Source organism: Acanthisitta chloris, unplaced genomic scaffold, assembly GCF_000695815.1.
Source record: "Acanthisitta chloris isolate BGI_N310 unplaced genomic scaffold, ASM69581v1 scaffold42025, whole genome shotgun sequence".
Classification (NCBI taxonomy): domain Eukaryota; kingdom Metazoa; phylum Chordata; class Aves; order Passeriformes; family Acanthisittidae; genus Acanthisitta; species Acanthisitta chloris.
The window spans coordinates 13,288-19,424 of NW_008675044.1; positions in this window are offsets into that span (position 1 = coordinate 13,288).

Genomic DNA, 6,137 nt, shown 5'->3' on the forward strand with positions numbered 1-6,137 from the left:
TTCATGATCGGACGCTGGAATGTGCTGCCCAGGGAGGTGGTGGAGTCTCCATCCCTGGAGGTGTTTAAGGACAGACTGGATGTGGCACTTAGTGCCATGATCTAGTTGCCAAGGTGGTGTTAGGCCATAGATTAGACTATATAGAAGTTCTTTCCAACCTGGTTGATTTTGTCATTCTGTGACATTCAGGAGCCACTGGTCCAGCCTGTCCAGAGCAGCCAGTGGGAAACCTTTGAAACAGAGAATGTTCCCTTTCCTGGATGATGACACAGTGTCAAACAGCCCTTTGGTCAGTGCTTCCCCTCGCTGGGGCCTGGGAGTGCTGTGCCCGCAGGGTGTCTGGGCTGGGCTGCACCCGCTCCTGGCACGCTGGAGTGAGCCGTGCAGCCACAGACCACGCAGGGTCACCCTGACTCCAGCGCCGGCCACGAGGGACATCAGCCAGCACTGACCCAAAATTGCTGCCGGCTCCCTTGGCAGGCGCAGAGGGCGGGGAGAGCAGGGCCTAGTGTGCTCTGTGTCCTGCCCAGAGGGAGCAGAGTGACCACAGGACTTGGCACAGTGCTGGGCACAGCCCACGGGCCGAGGCACCCACAGGAGCTGAGGTGTGCAGGACACAGAGGGAGGGAGGATGGAGCTCCTGGGAGTTTGCTTCTCTGAGCCTACATGGGAATGGCCGCATTTTACACAGGATTTCCAGACTCTCCAGGACTTCTGCCGGGCAGGAGCCCTTAGAGACTCCAACAGAGGCTGTTGCAGCACTTTTTAAACTCCTGAAAACATTAGGAAAGTGAAAGCCATTGCAGCTTTTCCTGGTTCTAAGCGCCTCCTGACTGTTGAAGCCAATCGCAGGATCTTTGGTGGCCTGACCAGATTTACAGCCATGTGTAGGGGCTGAGTAACCTGCTGAGAGCTGCCAGGAACCTGCACAGCACAGGGAGCTGCTCCCAGCTCGGAGCATCCAGTGCAGCAGGATGGGCCAGGGAGAACCACAGAGCTGAAACTACAGCTCTGATCCTGCAAGGAGTCCTACGGGGGTGGATTCCTGTGCCTTCATAGGTCTCTGTGCAGCACATAAATCTCAGAGCTCCACTGGGTACATTTCAGCTCTAAATTTATCGCACAGATGTGTCTCTGCAGTGTGCCTTTGACCTCCCCAAATTCTTCCTCTGGGAAGAACATGCTGAGGCCCAGGCTCAAGCCTTGGAACTGCTTGTTTTGTTATCTTCTATCTGTATAAAAACCTAAAAGACTTTACTGGAAAATCATTTTCTTGGTCAGATGAAATCCAAATGTTTTCTGTCACAAAGCAAACCAGGCACCTGTGGGTTGGGAGACAAGGGTTGTTGGAACAGTGCCTCAGTGCTCGGTCCAGTTTGTGATCATTTGATGCAAGGGCTAACGAGGAAAGAGAACAGTTTGCTTCCCCTAACACTGCTGTTTAGAAGGCACCCAGGCCTGGAAAAGTGACAGACCCGGAAGGAAACGTTTCAGAGAAACAACAAGCCAGGAAAAACAAGCAGAAAAGCCTGAAGCTGCTGCTCCGCGTGCATTATGACCATGCCCATCAGGGAGTGCTGCAGGGGGTTGGACTGGGAGGGTAGGAACGTGCTCGGTGGGGTGGCACAGCCCTGTTCAAGGGAGCAAAAGCTGCTCTCTCCTGGGAGAGAGTTTGCTGTTAAAGGAAAACAGGAGGCCTGAAAAATGCTGGTGCATAGAGTCAAGAGGGATGGGAAAGATGTGAGGAGGGGAACAAGGCGCTGGAGAGATGGAAAGAGATGGGTCACAGCAGACCCAGGGCGCAGGACGCGGTCCTGGCACTGTGGCAGCACAGGAATACTCTCCTGTCAGGACAAGCAGCACACCAGGCCTTGGGGCTGCAAACCCCGAGTGGGGCTGTGGCAGAGCCTGGGGCACTCCCAGCCCCACGGACACAGCCCTGTGGCATCCCTGGGGCGCAGGGATGGCTTCTCAGGGCGGGCCCTGCCGCAGAGAGGGGCAGCAGGGGCAGCACTCGGGTGCTGGGGAAAGACAGACAAAGCACCATGGGACACTTCTGGTTTACTTCATGGAAACTTTATAAACACTTGCAATAACCTATGCTTTACATGCCAGAATAGCTCTGGAGGCTGACGCCAGGGGTGAGCCTGTGTTCCTGCTTCGGCCACTCCTGGGGTGTTGGCAGCAGGGACTATGCCCCATGCAGCAAGGATTGTGCCCCAGAGCCCCCCAGCAGCACAGCCAGCACCCCCAACTGCTCCAGTGCTGGTCCTCTGTTCAGCTGCACCCACATGGGAGGAAAAAGCAGCACAGACAAGTGACAAAGGACTTTGAAGAACACTGTGAAATGTGTCTGCAAGAAGCTGCTTCCCCCCACTGCCCACACTGTCAGACTGAGCCCCACCTGCCCCTCCTGCCCCTGCCCGCAGAGCCCTGCTCTGTGCCAGGGGTGTGACACCCACTGCTCCTGCAGGACGGTGCTGGGGCTGCCAGCGCTGAGCACCCCAGAGCCACCCATGCTGGCAGAGCCCCAGGAGCTTCCCAAACCTACAGCCTTCAAGGGTCCCCCAAGAGCAGCCCTGAGCAGGGAAGGCAGTTGGGAAACACCAGCCTTGTGTGTGGAAAGCAGCAGCCTGACAGCCCAGGACAGCCAGCCCAGGAGGGCTGAGGGCTGGGGGCTGGCAGCGCTGCAGGCAGGTGGCCCTGCCACCAGGCTGGGCAGAGCAGCTCCATCCCACTGCTCTGAGCCATTAGAGCCACGGAGAGCCGTCCAGAGCCACTGGTGAGCGGCTCCAGCAGGAGGGACCAGCACAGCCCGAGGTGCTGCCAGAGCACACGGTGAAGCCTCGGCTGCCACCGAACGGGGCTGGTTTGGGCCACGGTCCAAAGGGGGGAGCAGCCAGAGTCTGAGGGAGCAGGAGCACCATGGACATGACATGTGTGAGCACCAGGGTGTGACATTCAGCAGTAAGACACGAGGTCAGACAGGAGGCAAAGTGCAGGGACATGGGAAGGACCCTGGCAGCATCCAACCTGCGCCGGGCAGGACACAGCGCCCAGGGGATGGAGCACCTGGAAGCAGCTGGTGGGAATGTTTGGCCACTGGTTTGGGAATGCTCCCAGCGCCCAAGGAAAGCCATTCAGAGCAGGGGAGTCACCGGGGCTGGCAGAGGAAGGGCAAAGCTGCTCGCTGCCATGCACAGCCAGAGCTGGGCCCTGGTGGCAGCTGCAGACACAGAGAAGCCTCTACTGCTACAGAGGTGCACAGGTGGTCCTGGCCAGGGACACCTCCCAGGCCAACAGGCATCAGCTACAGGGCCACTGCTGAGGGACAGAGACCGTGTTCGGGTGGAAATCAATGAACAAGCACACCAGAAACCAAGAAAACTTAGAGAAACAGTGGGTTTGACCCATGTTAAGCGAGACTCAGATCCTCAGCACCAATGTGCTGGCCCACCAGAGTCACCCCAGGATGGAGAGTCGTGGTGGGCCTGTGGGAAGTGGATCTGGTGGGAGGAGGAGGTGGTGGAGGAAGAGGAGGAGGAGCACCTGCTGCCTCCCTCTGCCAGCTGCACCCACAGAGGCTGCTGACCCTCGGGCGCTGCCCGGGAGCTGACCCAGGCAGGGTTGCTCCCTGCTCAGGCCAAGCCCCTGGCCCAGCTGTGCCCACCAGCAGTGTCCCAGGAAAGGGACATGCTGACACCTGGAGGGGATGAGGAGTGTCCTGCAGAGCTGAGCACAGTGGTCTGTGCCCCGTCCCTGCCCAGCCTGGCCCAGCCTGGCCCAGCACGGGCAGCGTTCCCAGCACTGCTGTCCCACACACTGCAACACAGCACAGCTCACTGAGCGAGGGGCACAGGCACAAAGGAGCTTCTCAGGGCAAGGGGGGCCAACCTCAACTGCCCTCTGCCCTTGCATCCAAGTGTGGGGACTCAGCCCCTGCACTGTCCAAGGTCACCATTGTCAAGGTGTGTTTCCAGAGAGTGAGCAGGTAAACGTGGCTCTGCTGTCCCTCTGCAGCGGGGCAGTGTCCCCCAGCCCTGCCCAGGCTGCTGCCACCTGTGCAGGCTCACATGGGCACTGCCACGGCCTGCAGTGAGATGGGAGGGCTGGAGCAGTTCGACACAGGTGTGAGGGCAGGGCCTGCTCTCCGTCATGGGCTCCCTCTCTTCTAATTTCTGGAGCCACTTGTGGCTCGGAAATCATCGTCCGGTAAGAGATCTGCTCTCCAGGGCACTGGGGCTGGCAAGGCTCAGCTGTGGCACCTGGCTCACAAGCACAGAAAGTCTCCTGGGTCCAGCTGGGCCGAGGTGCTTACAAAGCCTGAAGAAGAAAACAAGCTCTGTGCAGCACTGCAGGCGATGGCACAACCACCAGACTCCATCTCCCTCAAATGCTGAACTTGTGTTACATGTGTTCTTCTGGTTTATTATCTGATTTATTGGCATAAACACGTACCTTTAGCCTCAGCTCTCATCACCTGGGTTCCTGCCTTGTGGTGATGAAGAACTGGATAAAAAGAAGAATAGAGAAAAACATGAATGCAAGGAGCAAGCTCCAACTCAGCTCAAGCTGTCCAAGGTTGGGGAAGGGGCAGGGAGAGGTGTGTTTGGCAATAAAACAAGTGATTTCCCTCTCAGCACTGGCAGCAGCAGTTCTCAGACTCACACACCAACCTGCTCACCCTTGGGCAGAGGCTGGTAACCTTTCAGAGCTGGAGATTATTTATGCAGATGTTCTGACCAAGGGCACTATGCAGCTCAGCTGCTGCCACTCTGTGCCCACACTGTCATCCCTTCACCTCCCAGCCCCTGCCTGCACACAGCCCTGGGGGACCAGCCACGCTCTCTGAGAAGCTGCTGCGACCCACCCAGCCCTCCTCACTGTGCCCACCCTGATCTCCCACAGGGCCTGAGTGCAACAGGCACTGTGCCATGCAGCTCTGCACATACAGTGACCAGGATCCATAGGGAAGTTTGTCACGTGGCAGATTTGTGTTTGCCTTACCAGGTCTGTACCTGGATTCACGTTTACACTTCGTGCTCTTTGTTTAGTTCCAGCTTTTTAGCTGAGACCCTCTGCTGCCCACGAGTAGGAGACAAGCCAGGCTGGGGCTGGGGCTGCCTTCAGGGGGTTGTCCTATGCATTGTCCAGGTGCCACCTTCCCCATGCCAGCCTTACCTGCCTGTTCTTCGGGAAGCTGTCTCAAAGAACTTGGTCCTAGAGGCCACCCTGCAAAGAGGACAGGAGAGGTCACTCCAGTGATCCGATCTGGCAGTTTGCTAACCAGACCTGCTCCGTGCCAGGGGCAGGAGCAGCAGCAGAACCACAGAGATGCCTTTCCCACCATGGCACCAGCAGGCCCCACTTACATGGATGAAGGCATCTCCTCTGTTGTCCCTGCTATCAGGTCTGGCCTCTGCTCCAGCTTTGGGGGCACAGGAGTCCTGCAGGGTGGATCCGGAGGTCTCACCGGGGGACGCGTTATCACGGGCTTATCACCATGGGAACGCGGCTTAGGGACACCGTCACAGTCACCTACAGGGATGGAGAGAAAAACACTGAGGCGCTGGCAGGGGCCAGGTGTGTATAAAGGGGCACTGAACAAGGCAGTGGGTTAGCTCTGTCTGTCTTGCGGTCTGGTCTTGCTGACTGCAGCCAATTGTCGGAACGGAGGGACCGAGTCTGGGGAAAGGCAGTTCCTGTACTGCCCACCCAGCACAGCCTTCCTGGCACAAACTGGTGATCCCTGTGGCTGCTGCTTCTCCGAGCTTTTATCCTGGACAGTGGCACTACCTGTCCTCTCCTCAGCTGCTTTTCTTCCTCGAGATCCAGCCAGCCAACCTCAGTATTCACTCAACCTTAAAAAGCCTTCAAGGGTCAAGTCAACAAGGAGTGAGTGTCTGACTTCACCCGTGCCCACGCCTTAGGCTGGTTCTGGTCTCCCAGTTTCTCCTGCTGAGCTACAACACGAGGACTCAAGGGGAGAAGCCTGGGGAGGGCTCCCTGTGGCACCCCAAACTGCCCTGGGAGCAGGGCACTCCTGCCTCACTCTGACACCCCAAACTGCCCCGGGAGCAGGGCACTCCTGCCTCACTCCAGCACCCTGATCTGACCCAGGAGCAGGGCAGTCCTGC